The following is a 15,915-nucleotide window of genomic DNA, read 5'->3' on the forward strand; positions in this document are numbered from 1 at the left end:
TGAGGGTTCGGTGACCCCTCCTCAAGGTTGGGGTACTGTTATGAGTTCATTTTCCCCTTCACCATTGAGGTCTGATGAACTCCCTCTTCTGGTGAAGGAAGGTAGTGAGGCTGATTACCAAGCACCTGAGCTGGGAGAGGATGACTGGGCGACGGGGATCTCTGACTGGATATAAGGCATCCGACGCCCTTCTGCCTCGCTGGTGATTTCTCTGTGGAATTCTAGGAGACCAGTCTGATTCCTGCTCCTCAAAAGCTAAGTTTTCTGCTTTGCCTTTTTGCATTTGTGTTTTGGTTTTAGTTTGCCTTGCTTTTCTGGATTCTGCCATTCCCTGCTGGGGTGAGCTGAATTCCTTTTTGTCGGTTTGCTCTGTCTTCAGAAAATGCCTGAGTACTGACATAGTCTTTTTGAAGCCTAGCGTCTTCAGGGCCTTTTTCCCTGTCAGTCTGTTGGCTCTTATTTTGATAGGGTTTTTCGCGGATTGCAGACAGCAGCCTTCCTATCCTGTCCTATCTAGTTAGCTTGGGCCCCATCATTTGCTCAGTCTATCTTTCTATCTGTGTTAGTGTTTTTTTCTTCTTGCTTCACCGTCATTATATGTTGGGGGCTGCCTATTGCTTTGGGGTCTGCTCTGGGGCAGTTTAGATTTCCCTTTCTGTCTTTAGGCTAGGCAGTTCTCCGGCTGTGATCGAGGGGTCTAGGGCATTGTAGGAACCCCCCACGGCTACTGCTAGTTGTTGTTGATAGGTTCAGGGGTCTGCAATCCGATAGCTGCCAACTTCTCTGGTTTTCTGGACTTAGCTAGCATTTCTGTTTTTGCCTCCTACGGTGACTCATTCATAACAGGGTCCACACTAACTAGAAAGGTCAGGAAAGGAAAGATGCTGTCTGCAATCACGTACATAACCCTGCCAAAAAATGTCCAACACTTTCTGATAACAAAAACCCTGAAGTCGCTAGACTTCAATTCCCTATATCAGCACTCTGGTATATTCTGAAGACAGAGCAAAGAGACCAATCTGATCGGAGACAAAAAGCAAACTGGCATAAACAGAGACATAAGAATGGAAATTCAGCACAGCCCCAGCAGGGGCTGGCTGACCACAAAAACTGAGTAAACCAGACCAAATCTCATGTGAAAAAATAGCAGAGCACACTTAGCTTGAGAAGGCAGGAACAGAACTGGAAACCAGAACCTCAGGGCAGGAAAAAATCACCAGCACAAAATTAGGGAGTCGGCTGTCTTAAATCCAGTCAGAGACTCCTGATGTCCACTCACAGTCCTCCTCCTCAGGTGGCAGGTCTCTGCCATTTAGATCAGCTTCATTACCTACTGTCACCACTAGAGGGAGCCCGGATGGAGAACTCACGACTCCTCTTTCAACACAGCCAGCTCCACCACCCTCACCAGAAGCCAGAGGTAAACCAGAAAATGAGTTCACATCAGCAGACCATGTGGCTGGGGGATGGGCCGCTTAGCCAGATGTCCCCACTCATCTGGGGTTCTTGTCAGCACGGACTCTGCAGCTCCAACTGACTGGAATTTGGTAGGGGATACCTTATAGCCTAGGGTCTGTGACCTCACGAAATGGGCGGTCTGGTGAGATCCAACCCCTCTTTCTCTAAGTTATCATTTGGCTACAAAACATAGAATAACTATATCTAAACGAGAAAAGCCCGTACCAACACACATAGGGCATCGTTGTTTGTGATTTATCAAATAGAATCCAACAACACCAATCAGGCCATAATTAAGACACTCCATTTGGGAGAAATCCATATCTCAGTTTTTGGAGGGATTAGGATCATGAAAATTAGGGAGTGGTAAGCTGGTTTCGTTGCCTACGCAGTGATATGATTATTATATCTCTGAGGTGTATGGTTTTTGCAATATGATTTGTTTTAATACTTCCCATATACAGGCTTCCAGCCTCGTGGCCAGAACAAAGAGATCTTTTCCCTTTAGCTGTGCAAGGGGGGAGGAGGAATCATAGAATCGTAGAGTTGGAAGGGACCTCCTGGGCCATCTGGTCCAACCCCCTGCTCAAAGCAGGATTCGCTAAATCATCCCAGTCAGATGTCTGTCCAGCCTCTGTTTGAAGACTTCCATTGAAGGATAACTCACCACTTCTCGTGGCAGCTTGTTCCACTCATTGATCACTCTGTCAAAAAGTTTTTTCTAATATCTAATCTGTGTCTCCTATCATTCCGTTTCATCCCATTGCTTCTAGTCTTTCCTTGTGCAAATGAGAATAAAGTTGATCCTTCTGCAATGTGACAGCCCTTTAGATATTTGTAGACAGCTATTAAGTCTCCTCTCAGTCTTCTCTTTTGCAAACTAAACATTCCCAAATCCTGCAACCTTTCCTCATAAGACAGGGTTTGAAGACCGGTCACCATTCTGGTCGCTCTTTTCTGAACTTGCTCCAGTTTGTTGATGTCTTTTTTAAAATGTGGTGCCCAAAACTGGACACAATATTCCAGATGAGGTCTGACCAAAGAGGAGTAGAGGGAAATAATGACTTCACGTGATCTAGACTGTATGCTTCTGTTAATACATCCTAGAATTGCATTTGCCTTTTTTGCTGCTGCATCACACTGTTGACTCATATTCAGTCTGCGATCTCACACGTGCTGTTGCTTTTTTCACACGTGCTGTTGCTTTTCACATGTGCTGTTGCTTTTTTCACATGTGCTGTTGCTTTTTTCACATGTGCTGTGAAAGGCTTCGAGAGGAAATGCGCGGTATCAGGTTTCACATGCAGGCAGAGAGCTGTACTCACACACAGCTGCTAAGGGGGGGCAAAAGGAGGGGGCTGCAAAAGCTGACAGGCTACTTTCTCATAGAATGGAGGATTCTAGAAGAATACAGAAAACATCATACTTCATAGACATTTTACATTACAGTGAAGTTGAACCCGTACACATTATACCGCCATATTGCTCGTCTGTCATTACCTAGCAGCGGTGTAACACCTACTACACGGTGGACCCCGAGCGGCGAACGCACTTTATTATTTATTTTTATTTAGTGCGTTCCGCCGTTCCTAACATTATACTAGCGCCAGGGTCTGACTAGTAATGGCAGATCAGCAGCAACTCCTTCAGTGCATTCGCCAGCTAGAGGGCCGGTTGGCTACTCTTGAGAGTGTTATTCCAGCGGTGAAGTCTTCGGAGGCTGCTGTACAGGCGATCGCAGAGGCGGTTTCATGTATGTCCACGTCCTCCCACGCGCCGAGTTACCCGCCTCCCGTTGCCCGATAAATTTTCTGGCGATGGCGCCTCCTGTAGGGGTTTCGTCAGCCAGTGCTCTATCCAGCTGGAGTTACTGGCTGCGCTATTCCCTACGGAACGGGTCAAGGTGGGGTTTATTGTTTCCCTTCTGTCAGGCAAGGTGTTGGAGTGGGCTACGCCACTATGGGACCGTGGTGACCCAGAGGTTCGGACCGCTGCTCACTTTCTAACAGCTATCAAGCAGGTCTTCCTGGGACCACGGATCACGCACGACACCTCTCTTCAGCTACTCGCTTTGACACAGGGATCTCTCTCGGTAAGTCAGTATGCCGTTCGTTTTCGGACACTGACTTCCGAACTGGAGTGGTCTGACAAAGCCCTCATCCCTGTGTTTTGGAGAGGTCTGGCGGAGCATGTTAAGGATGCTCTCTCTACCAGAGAGGTTCCTGCAAGTTTGGAAGAGCTGATTGCCATTTCCACCCGCATTGATCTCCGTTTTTCGGAGTGCGGTCTGGAGTGTGCTCAATCCAAACGGAAGGTTACCTCGGCTCCCAATTTTTTTGATCCTCTGGAACCACCCGAGCCAGAGACTCCACTCCCAGAGCCCATGGAGGTGTCTTGCGCCGTTCTCGAGGCGTGTCCGGCGCAAAACTCCATCTGTGGTTCCCATTGTCAATGCGCTGTTTCTCAGGACAACAGTGTCCCGCAATGGCCAAACTCTGTACTGCCGGGCAAGACCTTTATCCCTCCCCACCTTCGGCCGAAGGTCCTCACGTGGGCACACGCGTCCAGGGCGGGTGGTCACTGTGGCTACATGCAGACCACATAACTCCTGGTGGGGTCGTATTGGTGGCTGCACAGGACTCGGGACATTAAAAAATATATTCAGGCATGCGCCTCATGTGCTCGGGTTAGCCTCCTTAAGCAGAGAGTGGAGACGCCCGCCGTCACACCGCGACGTTCCATTTCAACTTATGCTCCGGGCGGTTTTGCCGTGCCCGTTATCTCCCACGTGTCCCTTCTTAAACCTGGCGATCTTGCCGCCCCTGATGCCTTCCACGTGTCCCGGGTTTCTCTGTCACCTACCGGGACATCAGACTTGCCTTCGGTCGAGTCTGAGGCCTATACCTCTGATGGGCACAAGCTGGTGGATCGAAAGGCTCAGGGAGGGGGGGGCCCTAGGAGGGGGGGTAATGTTAGGCATCAGATTTCTGCGTTTGCTCTGCAGGAATCTAGACCCTCACATTCTGCAGTCTCCTGCTGTTTATATACCGCAGAGGAGATTGCAGAGGAGATTGCCTTGCAGCAAATCTCTCCAGAGGCTAAGTCCTTCTCTTCTCCTACTGAGCATGCTCATGGGACAATCTCCCATTGGAGATCGGGAGTCATGTGCTCAGGTCCTGCTCCAGATCTCATTGGTCCATCTTGGAGACCTGGAAACTTCCGGAAGGTCCCGGCTGCTATAAAAAGCGCGCATGACCGTTCGACCATGCACTAGTATAGACTATACTTGCTATGTGTGAATGGTGACGGATGTATGACTCTGGTGACTGACTTATTATGAAACCCCTTCCCTCTGATATTATGCATGTGGATAGGGAATTAGTTTAGCAGTCAGCGCCAGTCAGTGGCAAGCCTTAAGCCACTGTGCACACCGCACCGCTACGCTAGCGTCTGACATTGCGCTTGCTTTCTAGCTTTGTCATCGAAGGCAGTGTCCTACGCTGCGCTGCAGTTGCAGCCCTTCTTGGCGCTCGCAGTAGTGACGACGCACACACGGTAGGTCTAGAGGGACGCAGCTCCTCTGTTTTAGGTCCTGCTCCTGTGACCAGATACCGTGTGTGCATTTACCTGAGGCCTGTGTCACTAACAGGTTCAGCATTTTGTATGTTTTTGTTGCGGCATCTTTGTGTGTGAACAGAGCCCGCTCTGCGCACTCCGGGTGAAGTTAAACCCGTGCGCTTTATACCGCCATATCGGCATCTCTGTGTGTGAACAGAGCCCGCTCTGCGCACTCCGGGTGAAGTTGAACCCGTACACATTATACCGCCATATTGCTCATCTGTCATTACCTAGCAGCGCTGTAATACCTACTACACGGTGGACCCCGAGCGGCAAACGCACTTTATTATTTATTTTTATTTAGTGCGTTCCGCCGTTCCTAGCAATTCTTAGAACCAGGCTGAAAGGTGACAGAAAAATGAAAATGTGAAAAAAAGTAACCACCTCGCCTGTCTAGGAGTCAAACATTTGGCAGACTCAATGTAAGACAGGTTCTTGTGGTCCGTAATCACCGTGATCCGATGACCAGTCCCCTCCAAAAAAATGCCTACATTCTTCAAAAGCCAATTTTATTTCTAATAGCTCCCGATTCCCGACATCGTAATTTCTCTCCGCAGAAGAAAATTTCTTGGAGAAAAAGACACAAAGTCTTAAGGTAGTCAAAGTGACGGGTCCCTAAGACAGCACAACCCCACTCCCACCTCTGATGCGTCCACCTCTACAATGAATGGTTTAGATGGATCGGGCTGGACCAACATCGGGTCAGACATAAAACATTTTTTCAATGTAGAAAAGGCTTCAACTGCCGGAGACGACCAGTTTTTAAGATCAACCCCCTTATGAGTGAGATCAGTGAGAGGCTTGACCATCTGAAAAAACCCTTAATAAATTTGGGATAATAATTAGCAAAACCCAATCAACAATGGGCTGTACCTTTCCAGGGTCCATACGAATCCCACTGGCAGAAAGGATGAACCCCAGAAAGGACAGCTCTTGGACACAAAATTAAAACTTCTCAGGTTTAGCGAACCGAGAGTTCTCCGTAACCTATGAAGAACTGCATGACCAATGTGAGATTCTTTGTCAGATGAAAATACAAGAATGTAATCTAGATATACCACCATAAAGTGCCCACTGAAGTCAGAAAATACATCATTAATGAAATTTTGAAAAACTGCTGGCTCATTCGAGAGCCCAAAGGGCATGACCAAATTTTCAAACAAACCCTCAAAGGTGAGAAATGCCATTTTCCACTCATCCCCCTCCTGAATATGGATAAGATTATACGCTCCCATGAGATCCAACATGGAAAACCACTTAGCCCCAGATAATTGGATGTAAAGAACTGGAATGAGCAGGAGAGTATTTCTCACCGTAATTTTATTTAGTTCCCGAAAATCGAGGCAAGGGCGTAAACCACCATCTTTCTTTTTGACAAAAAAAAAATCCAGCAGCCACAGGCGAGACAGAGGGACGGATGTGACCTTTGCATAAACGTTCAGAGATATAATCTTTCAAAGCGGTAAGTTCCAGGCCGGAAAGATTGTACAAACAGGTCTTGGCCAATTTAGCACCCGGAATATGATTAATGGTACAATCATAGGTGTGATGTGGTGGCAAGACCTCAGCCTCTTTTTCTGAAAACACGTCTTGAAATCTTTCAGGTACTCCGGAATACCCTCCAGATTAACGGACAACACCAGAACAGCAGAAAGACAACCATTTGAACAGTTAGGACCCCATTTCACAATATCCCAATATTCCCAGTCAATAACACGATTATGCAACTGTAACGAGGGAAATCCCAACACCTATCCCGCTGGAAGATTTTCCAGAACATAACATGAAATTTGTTCCTGATGCAAGTGTGACGGGGTATGCGAGAGAGCAGGAAGAGACACCAGACCAATAAACAATCTAACAAGATTTATTGGAACAGGGAACTGGGACAACACAAATGAAAGTAATTCTGCAGCGTTTGTAATTAGTCCACAATGAGTCCACACAAAGAGAGCAGATCCGGGGGCGCCACCCGGCAATCCGACGCCAGGAAAATATAGAAATAGTCAACACAGTCCCACGTGGCCGCTTCTAACAATACACACGGTCACTGGAATCTTGCCTCAGCATAAGATCCCAGCCCTTCACAGGTAACCACACTACAGTCTTTAGATTCAGTCCTCAAATCCAGTAGGGTGGTGAGACATCACAATTCCATGTGGCAAAATAATCTCCAATCTCCATATATGATAACAGGATCCAGCCACAGCTGCAGATCCTTGTCCTTCAAAGTACACAGCATCAACTAACGGACCATATGGCATATTGTCCTACCACTCTTAGTATCTCTGCCCAACAAATGGGCTGATCCCAACACCCACCCCCTTAAACATAGCTCCAAGGTCTAAGGACATTCCAGAAACCCTGGCTGCAGTCTCTGTACAGGTTTGTGTATTGGAGTTGCACCCTTCAGAGTGAAGCAAAGACAAGCATATGTGGCACCCCTGAGGCTTCAGTCGCCACAGAGGTACTGCACCTTCTCCTAAGGTGTAGTGCCCCACCATCCAGGTAGGGTGGGAACTCTCTTCCACATTCCAACACCAGCACCCCACACACAGGATAGTTCAGCAGGGACCCATCCATGCTTTATGCTGGAAAGGTCATAGGGTGCCTTTTGTGGTCCCTGGCTTCGTAACACAAGAGGTGCTGGGGAGGCGGGTGGAGTTAGATATAAAAGAGAGGGAAGGTGTAGGATTTCAGGTCAGTCAGTCAGTGGAGAGAGAGGAGAGAGGAAGATGGATGTTTGAAGGACGTGCTGCAGCAGGTCCCAGTGATCTGGGCTGCTGGCACGGGAAGGAAGAGAAGGAGACCGGAGACTACAGATTCCATAAGAGAGATAGAACAGATCGGAACGAAGGGGAATAGAAGGACGGTGGGAAGCAGGTTGAGAAAGAGAGAGAACCCTTCCAGTCCAGAGCGCAAAGGCCAGGGCCCGGTCCCCAAGGTTGATTGGATCTTTTTGTCCGGCAACAGACACCGGAGGAGTAGTGAGCCACTAACGCCTTGCTCCCATCATAGACTTGGGACACAACAGCACTTGGAGAGTGAGCCGGGACGCAGAGAGGAGTCCCCGAAGCAGGCTACAGCTGTCTGTCATACAAGTAGAGACTAGGAACACCTAGAGAGAGGCATTCCAGGGTAACTAAGTACTGGAGTGCTTCGCACCTAAAGGCGCATTGGAGGAGTCGTTCAGTAAGGTACATATTGGCGGAGTGTGGAGGGGAGAATCCTATCCTGCCTGGAGGTTGGCTGGGGCACTGACCCGAAGAACACAGTGGAGAGGCAGGCGGTTGTGTGAACTGCAAACAGTGAGTAAAGCTTTGGAACCGCATACTCTGGTGTCCTCCAGTTATTCCAGCACCGCTCTACCTGGGTACCTGCACTGCACCTACACCAATTGCGCCTCCCCGCCATTACTTCATCTACACTGCCCTGGGACTACAACTCCGCCTGTGGGGAGCTTTACCATCTAAGCTGCGCATACCATCAGTCCCAGAGGATCTGCCCGCAGCGTCGGCCTAACATCACACTTGCCAAGCACCACAGGTGGCATCACAAACTATCCATATAAACTATATTACCAACATCACCGCCATTGATATTGGGCGCCCAGGGCCACGGACCGGGTCACCGCTGCTCTGACACATTCCCCCTGACACCGACCCAGTACCGAGTACCCCGCTGCCCTGGGTGTGAGGGCGACCCAATTTTGGCGTCACGAACAGGATGACGAGACCCGATGCCATCGGGTTCTGTGTGCCTTGGATCTACAACTTTTGAAAATGTGCAAAAGACCAAATTTAATAGACTGTGACATGAATCTCAAAAATGGCCGCTGGTGTGGAGAAGAAGGGCGTGAAGAGATGGGAGGTCCTAGGAAAAGACCGCGAAGAGTATTGGGCCTTCCCTGCCTGAATTACTATGTGACAGATGCATGGCCCACCCCCCGAGGGGTTCATATACTGGCTTGGTATGGAGGTGCTGGAAGAAGACGCCGCCCCCGGAAGGAGGGGCAGAGGAAGCCAGTGGCGAGCAGAAGGGCGGAGCAAGAAGAAGAACGACATTTTGGAGAGTGAGGGAAGGAGGCCTGCAGAGCACGGGGAAATGGATCTCCCTGGCGCCATGGCTGAAGGCTCCAACCCGAGCTATGAGATGAACCACCAGCAACTGGAAGCTGAAATAGCTGAACTGACAGCCAGTCTGCAACTGAGGAAGGAAGCCTTGGAGAAGCTAAGACAGCAGCGCGCCCCGGCGGGGCCTACACCTGCGGTACCCTCTCCATCGGTACCTGCCGCTACCACGCCGGATTGTCCCCGGGCAGCGCTGATCTACACTTCTACCCTGACTGTGTGGCTAGGTGCCGCCTGTCCGAAGGAGTTACCGGAGGACCCAGGAGTGGAAGCGGAGCTCCCGCCTGGACCTGACGCGACTGCGCAGGTCCCCGCAGAGACCCCTGCGGATCCGGAGCCACCATCCGCTCCATTACCACCTGCATCGGAGCAGAGGCCGCACCGCCAGTAGGCCCCAGGTATGTCGGATGTTCCTCCACCTGGGAAGGCCCTGGGGTGTACCGCAGTTGCAGCGGCTGACACCGGCCCGGTACCGAATACCCCGCTGCCCTGGGTGTGAGGGCGACCCACATGCCCCCACTGGATACAGGGCAAGGACTGCTAATGTAAGCCTGATTACAGTATTGTCCATGTGTACAGGCTGGGGGGGTGACTCTGTTACATCAATGAACCCACCTTGAGGAGGAACTCCTCAGAGTCAAACTTATCAATATTTTTAACCAGCGGTGTCTTATCAATGCCAATGATATGGACTGGGGTTTCAAGCCTACCTGTCCCTATCTTACTCTTGGACACCGAGCTCGAGTCAATGAAGTTCATGGATGACCCACAATCCACAAAAGCTAAATTGAGTGTGTAACCATCCCCACAACAAAGTTCCACCTCCAGCAAAATCTTTTGAAATGAGGAAAAAGTTACCTGACAGTCTGGGTGACCTCCTCGGCAGTCACCCAGCCTTAGGCGTTTCCCCGGCAACTTGTTAGCCAATACGTGGTAAATCTTGATTTTTCCAAAGCATTTGATACCGTGCCACACAAGAGGATGGTACACAAAATGAGAATGTTGTTTTGGGGGGAAAATGTGTGTAAATGGGTAACTAACTGGCTGAGTGATAGAAAGCAGAGGATGGTTATAAATGGTATATTCTCCAGCTGGGTCGCTGTGACCAGTGGGGTACCGCAGGGGTCGGTGTTGGGACCTATTCTCTTCAACATATTTATTAAAGGTCTGGTAGAATGATTACACAGTAAAATATCGATATTTGGAGATGATACAAAACTATGTAAAGCAGTCAATACAAGAGAAGATAGAATTCTGCTACACATGGATCTGGATAAATTGGAATCTTGGGCCGAAATGTGGCAGATGCGGATTAACAATGATAAATGTAAGGTTATACACATGGGATTTTTACTCTTAGTGCAGTGAGAATCTGGAATTCCTTGCCTGAGGAGGTGGTGATGGCGAACTCAGTCGAGGGGTTCAAGAGAGGCCTGGATGTCTTCCTGGAGCATAACAATATTGTATGTTGGGATTTATTCTGACAGAATATAGGCTGAACTGGATGGACAAATGTCTTTTTTCGGCCTTGCTAACTGTGTTACTATGTTAGTTGGTGGGTAAGAGTGGCAGTCCTTTTTCCAATGTCCCGGACTTCCACAATAAAAACATAATCTCCCTTAGGGTTCCGTGTATGGCATCACTTTGGATTTAGCAGAATTTAAAGGAACCTCTCGCTGAATTACTCCTCTCTCCCGCAACATCTGATCCATAAGAATGGCCTGAGTTATGGCCTCCTCCAAGGAGCTGAGTGGCTGATGTAGAGCCAGAGCGTCCTTAAGATAATCCGACAGTCCTCTCCTGAACTGACATCTTAGCGCAGAGTCGTTCCAGGACACTTTGGTGGATCAGTGTCTAAACTATGAACATTACCATTCGGCAGTGAGTTTACCCTGCGAGAGACCCATGATCCTGTCCTCTGCCACACTGACCCGGTCTGGTTCGTCATAAATCATTCCTAAAGCCTCAAAGAACCTATCCACAGACACACGTTCAGGGGTAGTAGCAGGTAAAGAAAAAGCTCAAGTTTGAGGACCCTCCCGTAGAAAAGAAATAATTATTCCCACTCTCATCACCTGAGGATCTGGGTCTAAGGGAGAAAAGCAGCTTACAACTCTCCCTGAATGTATGGAACTTCTCCTTTTCTCCAGAGAAAGTATCTGGGAGCCTGACCGTAGGTTCAGGAGAGTGTACAAAAACATTCATGAGGTCCGAGTGCTTACAGGCTGCTTGTGTCATAGAACCCTGAACAGACTTAACCATCTCAGTAAGTTCCCTCTGGAGTTGATTATGTTGCACAGACAAATCCTGCATCATTTGAGTCAAATGAGACATCTGATCACCAAGGGTACAAAGTGGATCCATAAAAAGAGGAACAAGGAAAAAAAACTGTCTAGGGCCAGTTATAATGTCACGCTGCAGCACTGCAGGTAAATGGAGAGTAACGCAGACTCCAGTAGATGGCTGCAGAGTGGAGAGAGGGCTGAAATCCTGCTCAGAGCAGACCAGCAGAACTACAGAGAGGCTACCACCAGGTGGTAGCAGAATAGTCAGACAAGCCGGTTCGATAGCAGAGAGTAACGTAGTACAAAGGGGAATCCCAAACACAGAGTCAGAGAAGTGCCAAAAGGTCAGTACCGGTCTGTAGCAGAAGTACCATAAGGAAGAAACAGAATCAGGTCAGAGCCAAAGCAGAGTCGAGAACCAGGGAATCCAAGCACACAGGGACACACAGAGTCCAGATAGGTAGGAGAGGAGTGCACAGACACAGGCAAAGTCAACTAAATGCAGGACAAATCAGGGTCTCACCAGAGCCAGCTACATTTACCATAGGCAGGAAATATAACTGGCACTGCCTTCAGGATGCAGCACAGAGAAATAGCAGACCCAACACCGGAACGAGGCAGAGAAAGTTAACCCCTGACTTGACCAGACCGGGAAAGGAAAGACAAGACCCAAAAACCCGGTCTGGATCATGACAGGGACATGGAAGCTTAACAAAACAAGATTGCTAACTGGGAGGCCCATTTCGGGCAGGCGCTCGTGATCCTCGTCTGAATAAGCTGGACGATTTCCTAGCTGCAATGTCTATGATGTTTGATGATCCTAATCGTCGCACTACAGCTGAAACCGCATTGTTGTCATTACGTCAGGGTAAGCGCTCTCTTGTTGAATATGCCACTGAATTTAGACGGCTGGCGGTGGCTACAGTTTGGGACTGTTATGGTCAATTACCCATTTTTAAGAGGGGACTTTCTAGTGCGATTAAGGATGAGTTAGCCCTTGCAGATGCTCCTCAAGAGTTAGAGGCATTCATACAGCACTGCGTGCGCATTGATATATGTATTACAGAACGTAGACAGGAGAAATTTGCAGCCTCTAATCGTGTCTCTAACTCTCCCCTTCCTCCAAAAGAACTTGCAGGCAAATCCTCCTGGGAAGTTGAACCAGTTCCCATGCAAGTGGATTCTTTACAGTGGTGTCTGAGTAATGAGTGCAGGGAGCATCGTTTTCATGAAAGTTTGTGTTTTTATACTGCTGTCAGTCTGATCATTTCCTTATTAACTGTCCTAAGCGGCCTCGCAAGGTACTAGCTGCTGTAGCGGAGTATGAGACTGGATGATGACTCTGTTGTTTCTGAGTCCAGTTTTTCTGTGAATGCTGACTTTCATTCCCTATCTATGACTGCCTCTCCCAAAACACGGAAGGATAAAGATATTCATTGCTCCCTCCCCATTAAGATCTTGTTGTTGGGACAATGGATGTCGTGTGCAGCTATGGTGGATTCTGGGGCGGGGTGTAACTTTATGGACCTCACCTTTGCCAAGGAACATGGCATACAGATTCAACAGAGTGCCACCCCAGTAACAATGGAAACAGTGGATGGTTCCCCCCTAGTCTCAGGACTGGTGGTTCAGGAGACGGTACCTCTGGAGATTTTTATAGAACCCAGTCATCAGGAAGTGCTTTCCTTTATGTTAATTTCTTTGCCACATTTTCCTGTAATTCTAGGAATTTCCTGGCTGCAGGCACATAACTCAATCATCAACTGGGAGACCAAGGAGATTACCTTTTAACCAAAGGATATACCAGTAACAGGTCAGGCAAGTTCTCGGGATACAGAATGTACCACAAAGGTATCTATGTTACTACCCATTTATAATGAATTTTCTGATATCTGTGATAAGAAAATGGCAGATCAGCTTCCTCCTCACAGACCCTATGATTGTCATCTTGAGCTACTTCCGGGGGCGGCTATTCAATTTAAAAATGTCTACCCACTAGCAGCTCCGGAGCTGCAGGCCTTAAAAGAATACATTGACGAGAATCTGATTAAGGGTTTCATTCACTCCTCCTCATCACCGGCAGGAGCACCCATCTTTTTAGTAAAGAAGAAGATGGTACTCTTAGATTCTGTATTGACTATCGGGAGCTCAACAAGGTATCTATTGTGAGCCGGTATCCTTTGCTGTTAATTCCTGAATTGCTGGATAGAGTACGACACACCAACATTTTTTCTAAGTTGGATTTTCAAGGAGTTTATAACCTAGTTCGCATCCGCTCTGGGGATGAATGGAAGACGGCGTTTAGATGTCGTTATGGGTACTTTGAGTACCTTGTAATGCCTTTTGGTCTCTGCAAAGCTCTGGCAACCTTCCAACACTTGGTTAATGACATTTTTAGAGATCTGCTAGATCATTTTGTCGTAAACTATCTGGAGAATATTTTGATTTTCTCCGATTCTTTGCAGGAGCATCACAAACTTGTTAACACTGTCTTAAGAGACCTGAAAGAGAATCAGCTCTACATCAAGCCTGAGAAATGTGAGTTCCATTGCACAGAGATTCAATTTCTAGGTTATGTCATCTCACAACAGGGGCTTAAAATGGAGGCAAGTAAGATCCAGGTTATTCTTGATTGGCCCGCACCAAATAATGTCAAGGAGGTACAACGTTTTATCGGGTTTGCTAACTTTTATAGACGGTTTATTCGTAATTTCTCTGAGATTATCTGGTATCTGGTCCTTCTCCTCCCTTATATCAGGGGTATAGCTGATAGCTGGGCCTTCTCCTCCCTTTTATTACAGGTATAGCTAGTATCCGGGCCTTCTCCTCCCATATATCAGGGGTACAGCTGGTATACGAGCCTTCTCCTCTCTTATTTTAGGGTACAGCTGGTATGCGGGCCTTCTCCTTTTATGTATCAGTGGTACAGATGGTATCCGGGCCTTCTTCTCCTATAAAAGGGGTACAGCTGGTATACAGCCTTTCTCCTCCCATATATCAGGGGTACAGCTGGTATCCGACCTTCTCTTATATTTCAGATGTACAGCTGGTATCTAATAAACATAGATGATGTCCAGCGGATAATGAGAGTAAAAATTAATTTTCAATGCAAAAATGGTTAAAATTGCATAAAAATAATGTCCAGCACAATGCACACAATGGCTCAATGCCACTAATGATCGACGCGTTTCGACTTTAAGTCTTAGTCATGATCGCGAGCTAAGAGACACTATTGATATTTTATGATCTCATGAGATCATGACTAAGACTTAAAGTTGGAACGCGTCGATCATTAGTGGCATTGAGCCAGTGTGTGCATTGTGCTGGACATTATTTATATGGAATTTTAACCATTTTTGCATTAAAAGTTAATTTTTACTCTCATTTTCCGCTGGACATCAACTATGCTTATTGGATTCTGCTGTGGCTGCTTCACCCTTGTCTGTGCGGAGTACTATCAAGCAAGCTGGACACTGAGATGGACTACTAGTGGTGAGCTGACTTTTTTGTCCTTCTATATACTTTACAGCTGGTATCCAGGCCTTCTCCTCCTATATATCAGATGTACAGCTGTTATACGGGCTTTCTCCTCTTATATATCAGGTGTGCCTCTAGTATCCAGGCCTTCTCCCTTATATCAGGGGAACAGCTGGTATCCAGGACATCTCCTCCTATATATCAGATGTACAGCTGGTATACGGGCCTTCTCCTCCTATATATCAGGGGAACAGCTGGTATACGGGCCTTCTACTCCTATATATCAGATGTACAGCTGTTATACGGGCTTTCTCCTCTTATATATCAGGTGTGCCTCTAGTATCCAGGCCTTCTCCCTTATATCAGGTGTACAGCTGGTATCCAGGACATCTCCTCCTATATATCAGGTGTACAGCTGGTATACGGGCCTTCTCCTCCTATATATCAGGGGAACAGCTGGTATACGGGCCTTCTCCTCCTATATATCAGATGTACAGCTGTTATACGGGCTTTCTCCTCTTATATATCAGGTGTGCCTCTAGTATCCAGGCCTTCTCCCTTATATCAGGGGAACAGCTGGTATCCAGGGCATCTCCTCCTATATATCAGGTGTACAGCTGGTATACGGGCCTTCTCCTCCTATATATCAGGGGAACAGCTGGTATACGGGCCTTCTCCTCCTATATATCAGGGGAACAGCTGGTATACGGGCCTTCTCCTCCTATATATCAGGTGTGCCTCTAGTATCCAGGCCTTCTCCTCCCTTATATCAGGGGAACAGCTGGTATCCAGGGCATCTCCTCCTATATATCAGGTGTACAGCTGGTATACAGTGTTACAGCGTGTCCCTCCCCAGGCCTGTGTCCCTGGACAGCAATGTAATCAGGCCTGAGTCAAGAACCAGTGGGGGAGTCTGTCTTTGTTCTCCTCAGCATAGGACTTATCCA

At 47.9% G+C, this 15,915-nt stretch overlaps 1 protein-coding gene across 10 annotated transcripts in view; it reads left to right on the forward strand.

Moving 5' to 3' along the window:
• Positions 1-15,915, forward strand: part of PTPRO (protein tyrosine phosphatase receptor type O) — a 570,099-nt gene that overhangs the window by 80,905 nt on the left and 473,279 nt on the right. The window contains exon 1 of one of the 10 annotated variants that reach the window (XM_073564606.1): positions 14,012-14,029. The exons of the other annotated variants lie outside the window; for them this stretch is intronic. The gene's annotated coding sequence lies outside the window, so the exon portion shown is untranslated. Of the gene's footprint in view, positions 1-14,011; positions 14,030-15,915 lie in introns of those variants that run through there. 10 annotated transcript variants of the gene reach the window in all.

The sequence above is a fragment of the Dendrobates tinctorius genome, unplaced genomic scaffold (assembly GCF_039654945.1).
Source record: "Dendrobates tinctorius isolate UK_male_01 unplaced genomic scaffold, ASM3965494v1 ptg000464l, whole genome shotgun sequence".
NCBI lineage: Eukaryota > Metazoa > Chordata > Amphibia > Anura > Dendrobatidae > Dendrobates > Dendrobates tinctorius.